The sequence below is a fragment of the Triticum urartu genome, chromosome 4 (genome assembly GCF_003073215.2).
Source record: "Triticum urartu cultivar G1812 chromosome 4, Tu2.1, whole genome shotgun sequence".
Classification (NCBI taxonomy): Eukaryota; Viridiplantae; Streptophyta; class Magnoliopsida; order Poales; family Poaceae; genus Triticum; species Triticum urartu.
In genome coordinates, this window is record NC_053025.1 from 126,039,455 (window position 1) to 126,047,357 (window position 7,903).

Here is a 7,903-nt window from a genome sequence, read left to right on the forward strand (position 1 = left end):
GACATAATAACCAGCAAATAAATGGTCATGAAAAGGCAGTTTCCAAAATGAAAACGCGTTGATTACTCCTATTCCCCTAATTCCGTCTAATCCCTCAGCCACCGATTCTTCTTTCCTCTACCAACGGCACTCCAGGAAACAAAATCACTTCTATCCCAAACATAAGAAATCACTTCCAAAACAAAAGAACTCACACCGGAAGGCATTTAAAGGTGTTGGTTGCATCGGTTGCATCACAAGTCCAGTGCATCAGATATTTCCCTTCCTCTCATGCCATGTTAGTTTCTTCGACCAGATTTTTTCTAGTTGTCTATTCGGCATAACAAAAAAATGTCTTCCTCTGTGACTATTATTCACAACAAATTATAATGTGCCTAACCAACAAAGTAGCAACCAATAATGTGACAAGGTACTGGTTGCTACTTTCCAAGATGAATACATTATCGGTTAGGCAGTGTTGATGTATCTTGGGTTGTTTACAAAGTTAGATTTTAAACAACATCGTATAGGCGAACTGAGCATAGCTCATAAGATTTTATTGTAGGCTTTCCGACAATGTTCATTTAGGAAAGGTTTTCCTTAGCTATGAGGTGTCTATGTTGACTTCGTCAATCTCAACATGTATGCCAACTCGGTATCTGCAAAACTGTTTCTCGCCCTTCTATAAAAATATGCCCAGAGGTGCTTGCCCCTGGTCTCTTTTGTTTAGTATCTGGAAAGCGTTCACAGAAATAGAGTATGCATGAGCATGTGCAACTGTGCTGTGTTCAGAAGATGAAGAAAAACGCCGTATAATGCTCCTGTCCACACCTTTCTGGTAGCAAAACAAACAAGGGCGAGAAATTTGCAATGCGCCATAAAACGTGTTCCCGTCAGTACGAGCAACTTAACATACACATCGAGTAGTAAATGGCTTTGACGGCCAAACGCTGATGCTTCCAAGTTGGCTGCCCGGTGAATGAAATACGGTGATCTTCTACTACGCACGGGGCTGCCCGGTAACACACAAAATGCATCAGTTCATCAAACTCTCAACAAACGCTCATGTTTCATGCAAAATACTGTAGAGACCAACGACGAAGACGGAGCTGTTCCACCAGTTGTACTTCTACCACGCACGCGGCTGCCCGCTCCCACCACGGCCGCCGCCTCTCGCCCACGTCCCCACCGGCCGCCACGCGGTCTGCTGCTGCTTCTGCGCCGCGCCGCCCCTTCCTGCCCAACCGCCTCCCGGTCGGAAGCTGTACGCGCCACCGTCATCGAACCGGCCGCCTTGGAAACCTCTCCCGTAGCTGCCGTTCATCCGCTGCAGCGTCTGGGCGCCACCGGCGGCGTACCCTCCCCCCGGCCCGAAGCCGCTCGTACCGATCTGCTGGGTCTCGGTGGTGGCGGCGCCAACGCCTCCTCTACCCCGCCCCATCCACCCCGTTCCGGCATTCTTCACCTCTTCCCTCGGCTGCATCGCCGGCGAGCTCCGCTTCCACAGGGTCTCTGGCCTGCAGGTGACCGTCGGCGGCCTTGGCCCCGGGTACGTGTGCCACATGGGTCTCGTCCGAATGTCACTTTCAGTAACAGTCTGCATAACATTCAGAGATCGAATGAAGCTCCAGATTAATTTATCGAAATCATCTAGTACAACTTCATACGAGCAACCTACCTTGTCAGGTACGATGACATTGTCGAGCAGTCTTGAGATTGGCTTCACTGCCTCAGGATTGAAGAACATTGCCGATCTGAAACATCACAAGATATATACTATAAATCAGCATGAGACGGCCTAGACACCCCCAATGCATGAACATAGTAGTCTCAGGATGAAAAAAACTTGCATTGTTTGATCATGTGTGATGTCTGGGAGATCTCTTATCGGCGAGCGAAAAAGGCCATTGCTTGGAGCATCCTCATCTTGGGATAACCATCCTGTAATTTCACTATTATGATGGAAAAGTGAAGGAAAGTCCGGGATCAGTTCAGATTGCTCTGAAATTCTGAGCAGAACAGAAAATTCGGTATCTGCCTATCAGGTTTTCATATCTTCAGATTTCCATGTACCTGGTGGATATCAGAAGCTTCTTCTCGGATATTGGCCCAAATGCTGCATTATTTGCCAGAGAGTTTGAGTTCCTCAGTAAGATCTTCTCTTGCCGGATAGTGTTCCTCCTCATTTCATGCAACTGATGTGCAAACAAGGTAAGAAACCATATTTGTGACTTCAGATTTATGGAATGCTAGTTTTTAGTTGAGAATACATACTGCGAGATCTTTCTCTACTGTCTTGGTTGCTGAAAGCAGCAGCTTCACATCTATAAATGGCAACTTTGCAACACCCTGAAATAGGAAACTAGCATCAGTCCTTTTTTGCTATAGCACCAAATAGGTGCACTTGATCAGTTTGCGTTGAAATTATCAGTTGAACCAGTTCATCTTATTGCACATGAACAAAAGGCTTACTTGCCACAAGAATCGTTTTCCATGAGTATCAATCGCCAGATCTGGTGACAAGTGAATTGCACGCCACATCAGTAGACAAACAGTCTGATGATACTATTGAGTATTAACTACAGGATAACAAATATATACCTGATGGGTAGAACATTTGTATCGTGGACTCTTCACAGCCCATTAATTCACTGTAGCATTTTGGAAGGGCACATGAGCTGCAAAAAAAACTGATTAATTCTCAGGAAATGAAAATAAATAATATTCATGAACAAACATGCCTTTCTGGTGGCAACACTGCCATTAGCTGATCAAATGGTCGTAGTGGTTTGTCTACGGTGAAAGATATCTTGAACTGTGACAGGCGTTTCACATCTGATGCAAAAGGAGCATAATAGAATGGATAGTACCTGCAAAAAAAACATTGTAATATCAAACACTTGTCTATCTATTGGAACTATCAGAACTTCACAAGTCACTAGTGTGAGAATATGATTAAATTAACTGGCTGTTGGGACCAGTGTCGTTATAATAATTCATAACAATGATATTACAGTATGTGAGGAAATACATAGACAAAAAAATATGCTTCGTCCTACCAACTCCATGATGGTACGTCAGAAAAATAGTATCGGAGCACCCAACACAATCCTTCCAAGTACTTCTGGACCTAAATCAGCAAAAACAACATATTAAGCAATCTAAAATGTTATAACCCTGCCAAACCACATGAGTATGAGACTATTTGCAGGAAAAAGAGGGAAAAAATCAGAACCATTTCTGTCTGCAGCCTCCCAATTTCATTAGAGGTTTCAGCACCAAATTTCTCCTTGTAGAACCGGGACTTCCATCCTGGCGATCCCAGCCTTATCTGTAGTATATATGTCAAAATTTGCACATAGAAGAGATGTCTTAACAATAGGCGACACCAAGTCACTAACCCTGTCATGTTTAGAGGATCCATTTTTGAAAAGATCTTGCTTACTACACAGATTATCCTTCAGATTTCTTTTCAGCTCTAAGGTATTCTCAGTAACCTGACAGAAAGATACACAATCAGAATTGCAGAAAATACACATATAGGAAATCAACAAGGATGTTCAAGCATTTCTTAATATGTAGCAGAAATAAACAAAATGCCCATACATCACGCTTGTCATCAGTGCAAGCCGAGATACTCTCTTGTTCAAGGCCCTCTGCACTTTCTTCCTGCACACATGAGCCAATTTAGATCTCTGTGCATGTACATTTCATCGACCCTGACAAATCCTTACCACAATGTCATACTTTCTTTCATCACATTCATCTTCTGCAGCTTGACGCTGTATCTTGCAAAGCAACTTCTGCAATTAACCAAGTAACCAACACATCAACGGATGCTAATTAGGGTTTAGGAGTGCATGCATACTTTTGACAAGGATGAGAAAATACCTCTCTCAGTTCAAATCTTTTGAGAAATATTTTCTCTTCATGCAATGACAGCTCATGAAGGAACTTCTCCAACCTTGAGACTTTCACATAGGCAGCATGCTTATCTTTGATCTGTTTCCAGACGTAGCTACTAAATAACATTAGAATAACTCAATGCATAATCATCAATGAAAACGAGGCTTAGATTCTACACGTACTTTGTTAGTATCAACGATATAACCCCCCATTTTGTTGAACGTGGTTTTGTACATGTCAATGAGAAGATCGACTGCATACTGTCAAATGAAACATACATTAGAGAAAAAAAATCACAAGATGATTAAGCACGGCTAAAATCATACAGCTATACATACTTCGTGTATCTCGAGTGAAGGAATGTGTGGAATGAAATCATTTCCTGTCAAGAAACAAATAAATATGAAGTCATCAATTAGCCTCTCAATGTCATGTTTGCAATCCGGTGTAGCAATTTCAAGCTCCAAGTACTCTCTCAAAACCCAGATGTTGAGGAACTGCAACAGTGTAAACGGCGTTATCCGCATAGTCAGAATGAGAACTTTCCAGTGATATCATCGTGGGGAACAAACCTGATACGGTTTATTGGGCAACTTTCCCTTGGGTCTTGCCTCTGTTATCCTGGGGAACCAGCCTCTGCACTTAAGTTTTGGTGACTCTTGGGCTGTGAAACTTTTATCAGTCACAGTAACACAAATATCTGGCTGGTGATTTTGCCGTAGAACGTCCTGTTTAAGTTTACAGAAGAGTATTCTCAGCTCCAATGCAACTGCAAAATGCTAGTTTTACTTGACAGTAGAGCTTAGATATGCCTAGTAAATTCCATATATATGCTACATATATGCTGTCTCGGGGTTAATGACGGTGCTTGGAAGTTATCGATGAGGAGAGATTAACATGCTACCTCACGCAAAATCGAGAAATGGACCTCGTGAGAGGCCAAAGCAAGCATTATGAGATCGGCATCCTGCAATAATTCTTCAGAGTTAACTAAAATATGTGAATTCATACAACTGACACGATCAAGTTCTTTATGCAATTATTAAATTTCCTACCAGCCCATAGAGACAATGGCGTGTGTTCGGATCATAGTTTTCCATGCTCCTTTGAGCGCGGATGAATGACATGATCTTATGCTCCCCTTCTCCGGGAACATTTGCATCGGAAAGTATAACCTTCAGAAAGAGGCATAATAGATTTGTCAAGATTAAACTGTTTACAGTCAATATGATACATTTGCTGCAAGTTCATGGCCGAAATAAAACCTTGATGCCTTTCCATCGGGGATCGCTGCTCAATCGTGCTCGGACGTAGTACTCAAGTGCGGCCGACAGCTTCTCCATGAACTCAGTACCAGGCGTAATGATATTTGGATCCGAGACCTCGCATGGTGCATCGTCGCGCGGCAGTACCTCCTTCCCCTGAGCCGTGAACCTCTCCCTCATGAGGCTCTCCTCAAGCTCCTGGAAGAAAAACAAAGCAAGATATTCTCTTTTTTTTTGCGAATACAAAGCAAGATATTCAAGTGATTCACAAGGTTACAGGAATGGAAATGCGGATGTAAAAGGAAAGAAGTTTCACGTACGGCCTCTTTGGCGGCCTTGGCGGATTTGAAGCGCCTGGCCCGCTGCTGGTTCATCTTGGCGCGAGGCGCGACGCCATCTGCATGCATGCACGCGGCCATGGAATCAGCATGCGTACATAGGTGCTGAGGACGAAGCTGGATGCTGAGGAAGAAGAGGACGGAGCCGAGCGAACGAACCTACTGCCAGGTAGAGGAGCCTCCGGGGCCGGACGATGCGGAGCAGGAGGTCCATGTAATCGAACATGGACTGAAACACGTCGTCGAACGTCGCCGGAGGAGGGCTCGCCTGCATGCGTGCGCAACAGTCGCAGGTGAGAGACCAGACCAGATCGATCAAGAACTCGCGAGATCGTACATGGACCGAGATAGTGCGTCGGCATATGAGTTACCGTCTGGTCCTCCGGGTGGAAGCAGGGGTGGATGATGCCGTTCATGTCGAGGTAGAGGTTGTCGAAGTAAACGGCGGCGCCGGCGCCAGCAGGACAGTCTTCTTCTTCCTCGACGGCGGGGGCGACGATGTTGGGGTACTTCTCCACGAGCCACCGGTAGAACGAAGGCACTCCCATGGCGGCCGGCTAGCTAGCTCGCCAGCAAGCTGTGCAGCGACAGCTCAAGCTACGTACCCAGGCTCCGATGTTGGCAATGGATTGGAGGGTGGTCGATGGCAGAGGAAGATATGCTGGACTCCTGGTAGTACTAGTACTGGTTGCGGCGTGGCGAGGGATACGGAGCGGCAAACGAGTTGATGGGGAGGGGATATGGAGGCAGGCGACTGGGCCAGCCCAGGGGAGGGCGGCGACCGATGCGTCACGTCTTGCCGCCGACCCGCCACGACTCATCGCACGGCGCGGGAAACGAGGAGCAGCTCGCTTGCTGCTGCTGCTGCTGGTGGTGGTGGGGCTTGGCACAGAGCGTGCGTGTATGGGGAAGCTAAGCTAAGCAAAGCAATGATGAGGGCTATAAAGATTTTCTATGCGCCATAAAACGCTATGATTTTTATTTTTGAAGTAAACTCTATTTTAAATCGTGCATCCTAAACTCCCGATTTTTGAAAGGGAAAAATCTATTTTAAACCTTGAACTCGTAGAGTTTCGGCGAAATGAACCCCCGTGTCAAAATCCCGGTCGACTGCACCTTGAACTATGCGATTCCGGTCTAAAACGAACCCTCGAGTCGTCTGGGGCATAAAACGCTGACATGGCAAGATGTCAACTGGGATTCTTTAGACTGGTGGGCTGGGGAGCAGCAGTGTTGACCGGGCGACCCGTCCTTCCTGCTGGACCGGCACATTTGAATTTTTTTCTACTACATTGCTAAAAAAAAAGGCGCATGCAAGATAATTCGAACTCGCGACCTCCTCTTTCAAAGCAAATATATGATAAATATTTTTGGAAACAGATGAATATATGCATCGAAGAATTTTTGAAAATATGCAGTGAACATTTTTGTAATATATGTTGAACAATTTTCGAATAAACATTGAAATTTGTGTGATATACACTGAGCAAATTTCTAGTATACGATGAACATTTTTATAAATGAGTGATTTTTTCTTAAATATACCGTGAACATTTCCTTAATATACACAATGAACTTTGTATAAATACAGGAAAAAAGAAACAAAAGAAAAAAGGAAAGATAGAAAAGAAATAGAAAAGGAAAGAAAAATAATCCATGAACTTTTTTTTTCGTGAACGTTTTCGAATACGTGAACTTTTTTTAATGCATGAACTCTTTTTCAATATTACAGTTTTTAAAAAAATCCATGATTTTTTTCCAAATCCGTGGACATTTCTTTTGAAAATCCGTGAACTTCTTTTTAAAATTGTTGAACTTTTTCTAAATCTTTCAAACGTTTTTTTCAAAATTCTTGAACCTTTTTTCTTTTGAAATTCTGGTTGACAAGGTTTTTTTTTTCGTTTGCTCTTTCCTGCTAAGATGGCCACCGGTTTGTATATAGTTTAAAATAGTTCGAGCATTCAAAAAATAAAAAAGGGGGATTTAAAAACAATATGCAAATTTGGAAAAAAAGAAACTGATAAATAAAAAGAAAAAGGAAAGGAAAGGAAAGAAAAGAATAAGGGAATAAAAGAAAGAATTAATAAAGAAGAAAAAGGGAGCAAGTGAACACAACGTGTGTTGTGCCCCTGGTGGTTGTTACGTCGATCGAAGAACACCAGCACTGGGTCACGTGTTCGAGCCAAACTGTTCGCTTACTATTTTTTAACGAAAAAAAATTAAGCGGGCCGGCCCAGCAGGGTGCAGCCCCCTTTGCGGATTTTTGTTTCTTAATGAAAAGAATTAAAGTGGGCCGGCCTAGCGGGGAGCAGGTGTGCGCCCTCTGTGAATTTTTAGCGAAATCACTAATTGAGGAGGTACTCATTGCAAAGATCACTTTCACCTTTTCAGGTTGTGACAAATGGCGCGCTGCAT

General features: G+C 43.8%; 1 pseudogene; it reads right to left on the reverse strand.

Moving 5' to 3' along the window:
• Positions 1 to 845: 845 nt before the first annotated feature.
• LOC125553676 lies at positions 846 to 6,174 on the reverse strand (annotated as a pseudogene).
• Between the last annotated feature and the right edge of the window lie 1,729 nt (positions 6,175 to 7,903).